Genomic DNA, 16828 nt, shown 5'->3' with positions numbered 1-16828 from the left:
AGGAATGAGGAGTTGTAGGGCAGAGTGGCCAGGAGGTTGAAAAGTGACAGAGAAGAAAAGTTGGTGTGAGTAGGTTGTGTCAGATCATTGAGTTCTGGCATTGATCAGTGCTTTTCTAAACAAGCTTAAAAATCCTACCTATTTATAGTGATGCTATTCCCTTTTTAAGTTACAGAATTCTGATGAAAACTCTTGGGTTCTTTATGCAGAGGAATGTGCATATCTATATGCATATAAATTCTGTTTGATTGTTGTAAACCTGCTTGTTTTTTCAGTTCCCTATTTATAGGCTTTTTTTTCTTCTTCCATCTCTTAATAATTATGCTTTTTTGGCATCTGCATACTAAAACATTAGTTGAGTTCGAAATTTTCTGTTTGAGGTATTTGTTAATGCTCAATCACAGTAAATCATTTTCTCATGTATTTTGTAATTTCTAAATTATAAGGTCATTTTCAGTGAGGATTCTCTTGTGCTTTCGTTTTGGTTTAGTTTTTCTAGCTTGTGGAAATCCATCGTGGCCTTGTTTATGGAGTGTTACTTTAAAGTATTTTTATGTTTGTTTATTTCACATACTCCAGGGATATCACAAGCCCAGGACCCATTTTTTTCCTTAATTTCTTAAGCTTGGAGATTCTCATACAAATAAGATTCAGACTTCAGAACTGTTGTGACACAGGCTTAGGGTTTTAATTTCTGGTTGTAAGCGTTTCCCCTGCCCTCTCACCCAGATTCTCAGAGACAAGTTCCACTGAAGTCTTACTAAGACAACGGGTGGATTTGTCCTGTCCCCCTCACCAGTTTTTAATTGTGATCGCAGCCCTTTGACGATGGCTCCAGTTTTATGGAAGCACCTCAGAGCCAACTTTATGCCCAACTTGTGTGCCCAAGATCTCTTATTCTGTCCCTATATGGGCATCAGGGTTGCTACACATGGTTGGACAGGTTGTATCCTGTGTTGAAGAAAAGCCGGGCCAGAAATTTAGCCTAACTCTGCTCTCCTGAGAGAGAACTTTCTTCTGATCCCATTCCTTCAGGGGGCATCTCCTTACCAATTTCAATTAGACCTAAGAGCTATAAGAGAATCCAGTGATTCTTCCTGGCAGCTACAGCTGGCAATATTTGCTTTTGTGCTTACTACCACTTTGGCCATTGGTCCTAGCTTTGGTTTGGCACCAGGGGGTTTTTCTTTACTGCAAGTGGAACTGTGTATTTAATTTTTAAAATGTGTTACTCTTTCTCATCTTTTCTGTGTTGTTTATTTATGGTGGAAAGTCTTCTTCATTCGCTCAGTTGACCGTATTGTGGCACCTGGAATTCCCACAAGTTACTTATTAACCTCTATTCCTCAGATATCACCTGTTTAAAATGGGAGTAATAATAGCCCACCTGTATGGCGTTAGTTTAAATTTAGAGCACCTAGTAATTTCCTCATCAGTATTTGTACCATTTAAAGCTTTACCACTTCAGGGAAGACTTGGAAATATAGTAGTGGCTGTGTTTACTTACTTAACAAGAAGAGGAAGTCTTAGTTAACGCCCTGGAGAAACCAGAGAAACTTTGTTCAGTAGCACAATGTCGAAACTGAAGCTCCGAGCCCCACCCTTTCTGATGTTGATGTGCCAAAGGTCACTTGGCACCAAAAGTGAACTGAGAGGAATGTCCTCTCAGTATTGCCTGGAGGATCGCTAGGAGGAACTCTGCCTGGATTTTGAGGGTAGGTAAGTCTGAGTTTGTGAATGTTCTCTTTGCTAAGGAGGGCTCTCAAAGGCATAATTATCATGGAGTATATTTGTAGACCTTGAAACATGTGGTAATGCTTTTAGTCCCAATAAGCCCTTTGACAATATTGTAAATTCCCATTTGGAATTCCAAGTGGATTCTGAACTTGGTGAAATTGGTACTCCAGGTGCCACAGGGTCCTGCCTCCTGGCTTCTTGCTTACAGAGATGGGGATATACAGGATTTCCTCCCCTTAGGTCATGATGTTTAAGAGACTAATTCCCCGCCCCCCACCGCAATTATAGCTAAGAAGAAATCTGTTGACTGTTAACAGTTGGGAAAGCACAGATATATCATGTTTTCTTAAAATTGCTTTAAAATTAATCTGGTATGCAAAATACTGTGATTATCCTATAAATATTAACTGCTTTGGATTGTTATACACCGTTAGCTGTACTACGAAAATGTGCTTATTACCAAGTTCAGTTTTCTTAGGTTATTATTGGCTTTGAGTCCACAGACTTAACACTGACAAATTTCTGTGTAAACATTTTGCTTGGGACCAAAAAAAGTAGTGAATATGTGTATTTAAAGTTTTTTTTTTTTTTTAAAATCCATGTATATTAATGGATCTTGTAAATGTTTAAATAGTCAATTAATGGAATTTTTCAAAAACCAACTCTTTCCAAAAATCCATATTTTTTTATAAAACTCTTTCATAACACACCATAATTTTATATGTAGCATGTTTTAAATAAAAAAAATGGAGCTTAATGGAAAATATATATAATTCTTAATACATAGAGGTCTACTATTTTTGTAGTTTTTATCGATTTGCTTGTTACATTAAATATTCAGGGGGAGCCTTTTTATTCTCTTACTAATAATTAAGTGCAAGTATAAATTAAGATTTATGCTACAGAAAAACAAAGGAGAGCTAATAATAGTGTATCACAATGTAGTACATAACAAAAATAAATAACTGATTACCTCACTGTTTTGGTGCTGGTAAATGTAATGCCTTCTTGAGTTCGGGTACCATGGTTATGGCTGTATTGATCCTTTTGGAAATGGATTCTTGGCTATGTTCATTTTCCTGTAATGTGTCTATTATTTATTGAGACTCTCTACACCATAGGAGTATTATCAGTTCACACAAGTTTGAACTACTTATACAAGCATTGTTTGCAGCTTTTTGTCAGCTAAAAAAAATGAGGTTCCTTGAGATGTTTATGGATCCATTGATTTTTACCCTTGCTACAAAGCTTTTGTCAGTTTTACAGGCCAAAATTCCAAGGCAAATGTCAGAATCACTTTTAGTACAAATCTCATACATACTCTGGGAATCATACTCTGGGAATGGTATGTAAAATATTTTGTCTTTTGACACACCTATTCTCACCTTAAGAAGGATATCCCTGTACCTACTGTACCTAGAGTGTTTTAAAGGAGGTTTTTGGTTTTCAGAAGCTAAACTTGGAAACAGTTTCTTCAATTTAAGTAAACTGCATATAAGAGGAAATGACTCTGGAGAGGATAAGATGTTTAGACTCATTTTCTATGTAAATAATTCTGAAATAAATTGTGTAAAGAGGTCTCCTTTTTGGTTTATTTTTCAGTGAAATCATGTGTCATTAGTTCATCAAGGTAGGTATGAAATTTACTTAAGGGAACTGCCTTGGAGTTTTAAGGGACTCCAAGTCAGCTCATTATATTTTAGATTTTTAAATAATAGCTTAGTTGAATTGCATAAAATTTTTGTGCAGGTGATATAATGAGGTAGATTATCGTACATTCTTTTGGTCATTTACGCTGTAGGATAGTTCTAATTTAATTAAACCATTAAGGATTCTTTAAAACTTCTTTTTTATTTTAGAGTTGAGGTTTGTGTATGTTTTTAACTGTTTAATTTGACATGTGGATACCTAAAACGATATTTTCAGCTATATGAAAAATTATACTTCTTATTTTAGTTAAAATTTATGGGCTTTGTGTACAGAATCTTCTGTATACAATATACTAACTAAGTTTGGGAATTTGACTAGCTGAAACTTGCGGTAGTTTTAATTCTCAATGTATTTTCTAAAATTTTAAAGAAACCTATAAAATATTGTCTCTCTGTACTTGGTAACGTAAAATCTCAGTTGAAATACGTGTATGTTTCTTAAACTTGCTGTAGATCTCACATGAACATTTGTCCAAGAATGCCTTGCTTGTAGGAACATTGGTATACAGTTTCTTGAATCTTAAAAATACATTGTGTCAGATGTTTAGATGTAACTCAGAACCATATTATTTAACTTCACTATTTATATGATCCTAATGGTCAGATTTAAATATCTGACAATATTATTATTACTGTAGGTTGCATTGCATTCTTTGTCTTCCTTCATTGTTTCTAAAAAATACTTTTCCTTCATTTTGTAGGTAATTTTTCTTTTTTTTTCCCACCTTTTTATACAATTTGCCAGACCAAATGACACAGTTAGTATCCATTAAGTAGAGCATGAATATCAATCTTGGACACAAAGCCTGGGATTGTAGTTGGGGAAGCCTTCCTGCTGCTCTGGCTTGGTGTCCAAAGACTCTGAATGAAGTCTCTTAACTTATTCAGGATCTCTGAAAGCCCTTTGGGCTCCCCATTGCCCATTCATAGCTGATGTTGCACTCTTCTGGTTAAAAGTTGTCTGTGGCTTTCCCATTTCCCATCATATCAGATTCAAAGTGCAGTACGTAACTTATCACTTGTCATGTATCTTAATTTACGGCCTATACTTCTTTTTTTTTTTTTTTCAATTTTTATTTTTTACTTTGGCCACACCATGCAGCATGCGGGATCTTAGTTCCCTGACCAGGGATCTGTGCCCCCTGCAGTGGAAGCACAGATTCTTAACCACTGGATCGCCAGGGAAGTCCCTGGCCTACACTTCTTGATCTTTATGCTTTACACCTCCATGTCCTGCTTTTTCCTTCACTCATGCCACAATAAGAAAGTCTCTCCCTCATATGCAAAATTTGCCTCGTCCTTAAGGTCTACTAATCAGGCCCATTAAATTTCTCCTGGTCCCCTCTTCCAACATTGAAACTAATCTGTTTTGTACTTGCTGTATTTTCTTAAGGTGCTTCATGTTCTGTCTTGTGTTACCGTTATTTTTACACGTGTTGTAATATTTTACGCCTCCTACGTAGCATAGCCTAACTTTGAGTGATCTGCTGAGCCGCGTCTCTGTCTCTTACTATGATGGGTTGGATGTGGTTTCGTCTTATATCTCCTATGTTTCCATGTATTTAGTAGATGCTCATTGTAAATATTTGGCAACTGAATAAATGTCATGCCATGGCAGTGAGTAATTGACTACCAGGCATTTTATTCCTCTGTTGGAATGGATGTTTGGGGATAGGACATCATCTCCCCAGCAGGGAAAGCTGTAGAAACAATCAAAGATGCAGTTTAAAAATGATTTAGATTATGTGTAGTACTTTAATACTGACAAGGAAAGAACAGCTTTTTCTAGGTAAAGCCTTTGGGCTGATAGGAAATTGAAGGGGTAACACAGACTTTGGAAATAGTGACTATGGTACTGAGTCAGAGAATGTTTTTCAGGAGTTCACAGTTCAGGGATAAATACAGTCAGTTCTGCTATCGTGCTTGTTTTGAAAATGAGAATTTATTCCTACATTATTAATATTAGGGAACAATTTGAGTAGAATGTAAATTTCACATTTGTTATGTGTGATTTTATTTTATTTTCACCTAGCTGGTGAACACAGGCCTTTTCACCTAGCTGAACTGAGCCACAGAGGAATAGACAAAATGCACATGCAAAAAATGCACATGCGCACACCTCAGACGCCTTCCAGCTCCCTGACTTCACTGCATATCATGAATCACAACCACCCATATCTCGTTTGCATAACTTTCCCTCCAGTTTCAGATAACCCTTTTTCTACCACTGCACAATAACTCACAAGCTGCAAACCTTGGACACGCCATTCCACAAGCACACTTCAAGTCTTTTGCAAGGTAAGATGCTCTATTTATTATAGTTTTTATTTATTTTTTTAACCATTTAACGTATGAAAAACTGTTCTAGGGTCTTTACTAGGCTCTTTTCTTTTTTATATGTGTCACTGACAGCTGTGTTTTCCCCTAAGTCCTGGGCTTTTCATGACGCGATTTTGCATAGCATCATGATTTCTCAGGAACATATTATTCCACATTATAACAGAACTGACTGTACTAATTGATAACATAGAGCATGTGAACTGACAGTTCTCTCTCTGTCTTTCTTTCATTCATTTCTACCCTCCCTCTCCCCGCTCTCTGAATGGTGAGAGACACTAAAAAAAAAAAAGAAAAAAAATCATCCCTGGGCTTCCCTGGTGGCACAGTGGTTGAGTCCGCCTGCCAGTGCAGGGGACACGGGTTTGTGCCCCGGTCCGGGAAGATCCCACATGCCGCGGAGCGGCTGGGCTCGTGAGCCATGGCCGCTGAGCCTGCGCGTCCGGAGCCTGTGCTCCGCAACGGGAGAGGCCACAACAGTGAGAGGCCCGCGTACCGCAAAAAAAAAAAAAAAAAAAAAAAAAAAAAAATCCCTGTAAGAGGAACACAGTGCAACAGAGAAAAATGCCAGAGAATTTGTTTAGCCAGTGTCATAGAAAAAGGGCATAAAATTAGCTGTGGAATAAATAGATATGCTTAGAAGCATGTAGAGACTGAACCTAAAAGACTAGGCACCAGTGGCTTACCCTTAAATAATAATAATTAACATTTTGTGAGCCTTTACTATGTGCCTGGCACTATGATAAGTGCTTGGCATGGATTAGGGCATGTAATCCTCACAAAACCCTATAAAGTAGATGTTATTACTGTCTTTATTTTACAGATGAAGAAAGTGAGGCTTACAGGGGTTAATTAACTTGCCCAAGGTTGATAATTCATAAACATAAATGGCAGAGCCAGACCTTGAATCACATCTGACGTCTGAACCGGAGATCTCAGTGGTCTCTTAGAGTACTTTGTAGATTATAGATAAATAACTTCCACCTGTATTATTTCCTCTGCCCTCACCTGTGTCTGATTGGCACCACAGGCCGTCTTTTTACCCCTGTGATAGATGAAAAAACAAAGGTGCTCAGGCTAAGAAATGCACAGTTTGTCAGACGCAGAACAATAACAACTAGTTCTGATACCAAATTCAGAGTTTTTTCCATTGGGATTATACGTGAAAAGGGAGAAAAATTGGACAGTTAGAGATCAGGTGAGCTGAACTAGGGAAGGGAAGAAGAAATGATTGTTTTGGAAGTTAGGGGGAAACAAGTGAATTTATAACAGTATATCAGAATTGGAAGGACAGAGCCTGATGGAGCATGGGCAGTAGGGAACCTCTAACTCTATGGTGTAAGAAGCCTAATCAGATTCTCATCAAGGAGCTCAACCTAGCACCAATTTCAACTCAGGATTACAAGGAGAGAAACCCGAGGTCATGAACATAAATTGGTTATGCTATAAATCCAGATTAGTAGTAGCCTCAAAATGAAAAAAAAAAAAAAAAAGAGGAAGAAGAGAGGTGACAATAGAGGAAAGCTTCAAAAGGCTTTATTGGCACTTCTTTTACAACATGTGATGTGTCTTTTTTTCTTTAGGTCGTCAGTTACTGTATAGCACCTTGCATATAAACAAGTGTTTAATTAGTGTTTGTTAAACTGAAGGTTTGATAAATAGTCGAGAGAGCAATTTTTCAGTCAAGTGTTAAGAGCCTAATATTATACAGGTAAGAGGATAAGGAAGGATTGATTAGCATCTGTGAATTTAAAGCAGGGGGCTAGCAAACTGTGCCTAGTCTGGTTTTCTACAAGCCAAGAACGGTTTTTACATTTTTAGTAGATTATTAAAAACAAAAACAAAGAACATTGACAGAGACCATATGTGGCCCACAAACCCCAAATATTTACAACCGGGCTCTTAACAGAAGCCTGCCCTGAAGTATATAGCCCATAAAGCAGAAAAAGTTAGACTTGTTTCCTTTTAGGAAATCAGATTAGGTAATGGGAACTGGTATTATATTTCATAGAGGGCTACATTTTCAAACGTGGACCTTTTCTTTTTTCCCCACATGTAGGCAGGAATTAATATTTATTTAGTATGATATTTTGCTTGGGACTTTGTATACTTTATTTCTCATACCCTTGAAAGATTTTATAACTACTTTACAAATGAGGAAACCAGGCTCATAGAAGCTAAGTAAGCCTCCACATTTATTAAGTAGTGGGATTCATATTTGTCTGGGTTTCTCCAGATAAGAATATGGTAGAAAAACTTTATTTGTAAAAATTGAGTATGGTCTACTCAAAATTCTGGCTTGAAAACATCTAGATATCAGATATAGACATTTGTATTCATTTTAGCCAGTATCTGAAATATTTAAAAAAACACAAGTTGTACACACAAAAAATAGAATTGGTTGGAGAATTGTGTAATTTTATTATAAAAATTGCATTTGAAGGGAGGTTTTTGGATAAATTGTGTAGAGCTATAGAGAAAATTTAAAGAACAGAAAATTCAAGCCCCATATTAAAAACTTAAAATAATATTCACCTAAAAGAAAGATGAGACTTAAAATATTCTCAATATAAAGTACAAAATAGGAAAGTGTATTCTGCATCAATAGAGAGTATACCAGGTAGCAGTTTATCTTTGCAAAACAGATTATTAAACAAATATTGGCTCATATGTCTAATTGTAAAGTTTTATGAAGAAAATTTCAGGGTGCAATGAAAACATGCAATGAGGGATCTCATACAGATTGGAGGGGTCAGAGGAATAGTTCCCCAGGAGGTCATTTAAACTGAGATACAGGATTTAGGCAGCCAAAGACAAAGAGGATAATTATTCCAGACAGAGTGTGATAGGCCTTGAGGATGGAAAGAGCTTGGTGTATTCAAGGGATGATCACAGAAGGCCATTGTATCTCCTAATGACTCTGAGAAGAGGAATTATATCTGTTTGTTCATCATTGTCTATCCAGCCTCAGACGTACCTGCTGGCACACAGTAAGCTATCACCAAGATTTACTGAATGAACAAAGACTGAATAGACATTTTGCTGGGAAATTCATGGTATAATTGTGAGCACAGAGATTGCCTGGGTGAAGCCTACTCCCCTCCTCTCTGAAGCTCACCTAATTACATTAAACTTCTCAGATTGTTGGTAATCCCAGGTTACTCTAGGCCACTGGCAGCCCAGCTTTCCCAAAACTTCTTAACAGCTGTCAGAGTATCTGAATGGAGCTAGACCTGGAGAAAGTCTGAACAGAAAAGGCAGGAAAAAGGAATGTAGACCGCTTCAGCTACATCTGATCCTGAGGAGGAAAAGTGAATTGGCATTATTACAATGCCAAGACTGAATCTGAGATAGAATGAATACAGCTACTTTTCTAAAAATAACCAGCTGAGGGGAGAGGGTGTTCTGTACTAGAACAAATGATCCCAGGTTCTCTGAGTGATCACTGGGTGACCAAGTAACACATGATAATCGGGCTTAGAGGTTTGATTAAGAAGTTGAATACTGAAATGCTTCCTATTTTTGGAGCTTGATTCTTCAAAATCAAATCTGAGCTTCTAAATTGAGATAATTTCACTTACAGGTTGGATGCATTGAGGAATTTATAAAGTAGAAAGAGAAGGAGAGAGAGTTGCATATTTCCCAAGTGGGTGAAATAAAGTTATAATAGACTTAGAAGGACTGTTTTACAAGATATTTACCATAAGATGGAGGTGAAATAGGGGTTTACAACAATTAAGGAAAGAGAAGGTCACTTTAGGTGGGAAAGAGAATGGGAATTGGAGACAGAGGAAAGAAAATATTTCAAGGTTATTCTGAAATGTTAGTTTTTGAGTTAAAAAAAAGAGCCATAAGTGGTGAAAACAATACATGTACAGCTGATTATACAAGAATTTAATAATAAACTTGTCTGTGCTTTGTTTAAGCTTAAACTTTAGTGAACTTCAGTTGACAGTATGGGATTTGGGGGGTTTAATGTGAGGTTTGAGGAATTTCATACTGGATATCAAAAGTCTATTTCCTTACAAAAAGAGAAATATTGGCTAGCAGATAAGGTAAATACTTGCTAAGAGTTGTGAGTTTTGTTTTGATCAGTGAGGAAAACAGACACCCCCTGCCCCCTAAAGAATGTTTTTCAAAGGTATGTTAGGAGGGGGATTGGTGGTACTGACTTGTGGAAAACTCTTTGTTGTTTATTTTAAACAGAATGTTTCTTAAGTATTAAAATGACTGAGTTAGATACTGTCAGTGTTACTCGGCTTATTTTCAGGGACTTAACTCCTGAAGTTAGCAGTTGATTTGCCATAAGACATCAAGTTAATGATAACTTTCTTAAAGTTACAGACATGTTTCTTATCCATTTTAAATGAGTCAACTTTTGTTAATATCATTTTGTAATTCCTTTTGATATTTGGTGTGGAACTTAATAATGGACTAATTAATTATAAAAGCAAACTAAATCTTATCACTTTAAAAGTTTGACCATTGAAGCCATCTTATTGAATATGTCTATATTATATATATATATATATATAATTTAAGTATAATATAAATAGTATATATATATATATATATATATATATATATATATATTTACCCCCTTAGGAATACTGATGTATTTTATTTTGTTCAGGGGATGTTCTCCTCAAAGTTTGTATGCATGTTAGATTATATGAATGCTTACTTAAAAAGTGAAAAATGCAGAGGAATTTTAAAAAAATTCTTTGAGCCATTTCATAAGTCAAATTATCCTTTTGTAAAAGAGCATATCTATTCCAAATCATTTTCTATGTTAAAATAATTTTATATATACATTGCCTTAGTTTATCCCATTAGTATACTGTGAGATTGGTGTGTAGGGGGTGGGACATAGAGTCCTACTTCATTTGAGTAATGAGAAAATTAAGGGTCACTGAGAAATGGTGTTTGTAAGAGGGGCTGCCAGGTAAGGTTAGAGCTGGACAAGAAATCAATAGTTGGTGAAACTGGACCAGTTCTCTTTTTTTTTCCCCCCAACACACAGTTCAATTTATTGCTTTTGTAAATTAAGGATTGTGTTTCTTGATCTTTATTAAAGTAGAATATATGATAATCTAATTTACCTCAAATCAAAATATGTATATATACACATGTGTATGTATATATTTATATGATCACACACATATACACACAAAGCATTGTAAGGATGGTTTTTTTTTCTTAATTAGTTTCTGCTTTATAACAAAGTGAATCAGTCATACATATACATCTGTTCCCACATCCCTTCCCTCATGCATCTCCCTCCCTCCCACCCTCCCCATCCCACCCCTCCAGGCGGTCACAAAGCACCGAGCTGATCTCCCTGTGTGTAAGGATGGTTTTAATTCGTGTGTGTGTGTGTGTGTGTGTGTGTGTGTGTTTGCCACAGAAACCCCTGATGTCCTGGTGCATCCTCCATTACAGAGGCAGCTGCAGTAAGATCTAGCATTATAGGCCAGGCAGCCATACCTAATGGCCTCACAGACATGCAGCGGTTTATTCCTTCCTCATTTACTTTTTTTATTATCATGGTAAAATATATATAACATACAATTTACTATTTAAATCATCTGTGGTGTAAATTCATGGGCATCAAGTACCTTCACATTGTTGTGCAACTGTCAGTACCATCCATCTTCAGAACTTTTATATCTTCACAGACGGTTCCATACTCATTAGAGGATAACTACTCATCACCCCCTGTACCCCGCCAGCCCCTGGCAACTGCCATTCTCCTTTCTATCTCCATGAATTTCACTACTCTAGGTACGTCATATAAGTAGAATCATACAGTATTTGACCTTTGGTGACTGGCTTATTTTACTTGGCTTAACGGCCTCAAGCTTCATCCGTTGTTGTAGCATGTATTAGAATTTCCTTCCTTTTAAAGGCTAAATAATATTCCACTGTATATATACACCACATTTTACTTATCCATTCATCCGTCGATGTACACTTGGCTTGCTTCCACCCTTTGGCTGTTGTGAATAATGCCGCTTTGACTGTGAGTGTACAAGTATCTGTTTGAGTTCCTGCTTTCAGTTCTGGGTCTACACCCAAAGGTGGAATTGCTGGAACATATGGTAATTCTGTGTTTAATTTTTTGAGCAACTGCCATATCGTTTTCCGCAATGGCCACACCATTAAAGGAATGTTTTAAATGAAAAGTAAAAACCAATCTTCAATTCTCTTAAGTATCTGTTTTTTTTTTTTTTTTTTTTGCCACGCTGCGTGGCTTGTGGGATGTCAGTTCCCCAACCAGGGATTGAACCTGGGCCCACAGTAGTGAAAGCCTGGGATCCTAACCACTAAGTCACCAGGGAACTCCCAGTCTCTGAATTTTTTTTTTTTTTTTTTTTTTTTTTTTTTTGCGGTACACGGGCCTCTCACTGTTGTGGCCTCTCCCATTGCAGAGCACAGGCTCCGGACATGCAGGCTCAGCGGCCATGGCTCACAGGCCCAGCCGCTCCGCGGCACATGGGATCTTCCCAGACTGGGGCACGAACCCGTGTCCCCTGCATCGGCAGGCAGACTCTCAACCACTGCGCCACCAGGGAAGCCCTGAATTTTTAAAATGAACTTTTCTAAAGTAGGATGAATATAGCTCCCTTGGGCTTCTTATGTAACTAATAACTCTAGAAAATGTGAGCTGTGTCCTTATAGGTTATTGATAGGCACATTTTAAATTAGTTAAACCGGGGTCCCCAACCTCCCTGTTAGGAACCGGGTCACACAGCAGGAGGTGAGCAGCGGGAGAGTTAGCGGAGCTTCATCTGCCGCTCCCCACCGCTCCCCACCGCTCCCCATCGCTCCCCATCGCTCACATTACCGCCTGACCTTCCCTCCCCCATCCCCCATCCATGGAAGAATTAATTGTCTTCCACGAAACCAGTCCCTGGTGCCAGAAAGGTTGGGGACCGCTGAGTTACACTATCTTCCTACTTCTCCTTGGGGAATTCAGAAGTCTGAAGACATTATGAGAATGACATAGGTAAGTCTTAATTTTTCCAAAAAAAAAAAAAAAATATATATATATATATATATATATATATATATATATATATGTAGAGCAGAATACAATTGGGGAGATTCCCATAGGAATGAAAGAAACAGATAAAATTATCTCAAAATTAGTTAACCTTGCTTCTTAATCTAGTCTACCCTCCAGAATGCCCCCATAGTGATTTTATTAAAATTAGTCTTGAGAATGGACTTGAGGATATGGGGAGGGGGAAGGGTGGGCTGTGACAAGGCGAAAGAGAGGCATGGACGTGTATACACTACCAAACGTAAGGTAGATAGATAGTGGGAAGCAGCCGCAGAGCACAGGGAGATCAGCTCGGTGCTTTGTGACCGCCTGGAGGGGTGGGATGGGGAGGGTGGGAGGGAGGGAGATGCATGAGGGAAGGGATGTGGGAACAGATGTATATGTATGACTGATTCACTTTGTTATAAAGCAGAAACTAATTAAAAAAATAAATAAATAAACTTAAAAAAAAAAAAAATTAGTAGTAAGACAGTTACTGCCTCCACTGGTTTGCTGCTTCCATAAAGACTGAGTCTAAATTCCTTTACATGATCTACCAGGCCCCTCACAACCTCGTGTCAAGCTCTTCTCTGCCACATCATCTTTCATATACCCTGTATTGCAGCCACACTCAATATCTCCCTCTTCCCTAAAAACCATGCCCTTCCACGTACCATGCTTTGCATATGCCTGGAATGTCCTCTCCTACCCGTACATGTGCTGATTGACACACTCCTGTGTCTTTCAACACCTGGTTTTACTGTCTCCTCCCAGATGAAACCTACTGACAGCTGCCTTAGGTTGATGGTTTCACAGTATTGTATATTTTTTATAACACGACAGTAGCATTTACTAAGTTGCATTGTAATTATCTCTTTGCATATGTCTCGCTCAACTAAGTGCTCCTCAAGGAGAGAAACCATGGCGTTTCTTATATGCCTTCATGTAAAGCACAACCCCTGGAAGGTGTAGACAGAAAATACTGAGTGAATTTCTTACGTGGTTTTGCTCGCTGTATAGAATGTCTGCCTCTAATAAGTAATCATTCCATCTATAAGCTGGAATTCCTTTCATAATTTCAGCAATTATTAATAACTGAATATATCTTTTCATATGTAAAAGTATCAAGCAGGCAAATTTTTTCTTCAGTAGTTTGCTACTGCTCCATTTCTGGGCAGATTTCTTACATTTCTGGGCATACTGACTTCAATGGTAATGTTCTCACATTACCCTAGATTTCTCCTCTCTTAGGAGAAAGTATCTGATAAGTTATACTTAAGTGTTAATGACATAATACATTATTACTCCCACAAGTGTTTGTAGTTTAAACATGGTTCCTAGGAATGAAAATGCTTAATTCAAAAGAATAAATTTCCAGTGGTAGGAATTTCATTCACTGTATCCCTTGGGTAAATGGTATCATGTAAGGAAGCAGGAGGACTCTGTCTTGCCCCTCAAATCCCACTAAGCATGCAGGCTTCCAGAAGCACCCCTGAATCTTCAGCACCTCCAGAGTGGTATTAACACTGGAAATATATTTCCTGAGGCTGCTGCTTTAAGGGCCTCACCCTTCTGGGATAAATTTCCCCTTCTTATATTTCCCCTTTATAATCTGAAGGTCAGGGTGGTGTGACTCTTTTCAAAGTGCTTATTCTTCCTCCTTAGCTAAGTAGGAATTTCTTTTTCAAATGTTTAGAAATAGAAATAGGCAGTCATTTAATATTTAAGCTAGTTTCTATGAGTCAGTTATAGATATGAGGAAACACTTATTAGCTGACGTGGCATATTAAATGATGATCTTTCTACTGGAAGCAAAATACTGCGAGAGTCAGAAATTTGAATTCTTTCCAGTCTAGATTACTCAAAAGGAAGCAAACAGCAAGATTCAGTTTAATTGCTTGTTATTTTGAAGAAGGAAATGTTATGTGTATTTTTCTCCCCCAAGGACTGTGTCCAGGGCAGTATCATTTTGGTGTTTTTGCAGTTCTGTGAGATGTTTCCAATGCTTTAGAACTAAAAAACAAGTGAGGCTGACATAAATGTATCTGGACCAGTGGGATGTTTCAAAGCTTATCTAAGTAATTGTTCTTCTAGACTGAAGACTTGGTATTACTGGTACCCAAATCCTACTGATATAATGGTAACATAGAAGGACATACATAGATTTCAGCATGGATTGTGTAAATGTGAAATGTTTATACAGTTGTATATGTGTGTAATTATATGTGTGTGTGTGTTGTGTGTGATTAAGTGTTTTTAAGTTTTGGCAAACATTCTAATGGGCAGGGGTGTCACACACAGAGCACAGAAACTGGGAGTTTGGGCTCTTATATTGGTCTGCCTGGGTTTGGGGTTTTAACATGTACTCACTGTGTGATACTGGGCAAGGTGCTTTATTGTGCTGTGCCCCAGTTTCCTCATCTGTAGAATAGAGATAATAATAGTACCTACCTCTTAGAGGAGTTGTGGTTATCAAATAAATTAATGCATGCCAAGAATTTATAACAAAGTTTAGCCCATATAAGCACTTAGTAAGTGTTACCTATTGTTTTTGTAAATTTTTATTAAATACTGGCCACACAGGTGATTCAGAGAAGAGAAAGTAATTACTATGAAGAAAAATGATTGTTTTTAAGCCAAAGACATTAGTTAATTTTGTGAATTAAAATCATAATATTTCTTCATCATTAAGAGATTATGGTATAGGGACTTCCCTGATGGTTCAGTGGTTAAGACTCCACGCTTCCACTGCAAGGGGTGTGGGTTCGATCCCTGGTCAGGGAACTAAGATCCCACACGCCGCATGGCGTGGCCAAAAAAAAAAAAAGAGAGAGAGAGAGAGATTATGGTATAAAGAGGGATATGTGTACGTAGTTAGTGGTTTATTCATTATAATATAACTTGGATTATTCATTTCTGACTGTATTTAAAGTCTTCCCTTTCATGACCAGATAATATATGTTTATGGAATGGTCTCCACTTTGAAACCTGTTTGGCTTTGGAAAATATATGTCTTTTGTCCATTTTGTGTCAGACTTCAATTTTGTCTAATCAGTGTTTGAAAGAAATGGCACTTTATATCCTTCCTTCCAAGAAGAACATTGGGTGTTTCAGGAAGTGGTCTTGGTGAGTCAGAGGATAATACTTTTTCCTCTGAGTCAGTTCTGAACCTCCTTGATATAAACAGGTGTACTTTTACCAAAACTTCTGCTTTTCAGATCAGATGTTAAAATCATAATTTATACATGCCCACACCAACAGCGGTACTTTCATTGGTATTTCCACTCAACATTGAGGGTCTTATCTAACTGTGATTGTAGAAATTCTGCTAAATAAATTCTTTAACAAAATTTTAGTTCAATTCTGTACTTCTAAATTTGTTTCTATTTTGCATCAACTTTTCTTTAAACAGGAGTCATTTGTGTCAGGTGGTCATTTATGTCAATCATAGAGGAAATTTATGTTGGTAATAATATCCACTTGGGTCACTAAAATTCTATGTGTCTTCTTTTAGTACATATATATAAACTCTCCGTAGCACATGTTTAGTACTGGAGTCATTTTGCCAAAGACTGTACGAGTTTGCCACACCCCAGATCAAGGTCAGATTTACCAAGGAATAAATCACAGAGGTCCTTCCTAGCTACACTAAAAATGTTAAACATGATAAATAATTGCCAAATGACTAGCTGTTGCTAATGTTGAATTGGTCAGGGAAAACTTTAAGAAAGGAGTTGGGATTGAGGAATTGAGCAATTGCTGGATGGTTGATATAAAGTAGTGGGTGGGGTGTTTAGTTTAAGAGCAGAAGCCTGCAGGTGAGCCAGTGCAAGAAATGCTCAGAAGAGTGCATGGTGCGAAAGGCTGTGGGAATGTGGAAGCCCGGAGAGATTGCTGAGGGCAAACTCTTGTGGGTCTTGAATGGTAAACTAAGGAATTTTCTTTTTGCATGTGTGCGAATGTAACTGGTAACATTCTTTATGCTGATTCTCATGTATTT

General features: G+C 37.5%; 1 protein-coding gene across 5 annotated transcripts in view; it reads left to right on the top strand.

The window, feature by feature from the left end:
• The window catches only part of EPS8 (EGFR pathway substrate 8, signaling adaptor), a 189797-nt gene that overhangs the window by 78130 nt on the left and 94839 nt on the right, over positions 1–16828 (top strand). Inside the window, exon 1 of one of the 5 annotated variants that reach the window (XM_081247973.1) lies at positions 1694–1715. The exons of 3 other annotated variants lie outside the window; for them this stretch is intronic. The gene's annotated coding sequence lies outside the window, so the exon portion shown is untranslated. Of the gene's footprint in view, positions 1–1693; positions 1716–5546; positions 5745–16828 lie in introns of those variants that run through there. One more of the 5 variants, XM_081247972.1, reaches the window with a different exon arrangement.

Source organism: Mesoplodon bidens, assembly GCF_964165515.1.
Source record: "Mesoplodon bidens genome assembly, chromosome: 11".
Lineage (NCBI taxonomy): Eukaryota > Metazoa > Chordata > Mammalia > Artiodactyla > Ziphiidae > Mesoplodon > Mesoplodon bidens.
Note: the sequence above shows the minus strand (reverse complement) of the source record. Positions and strands in the feature narration are given on the sequence as shown.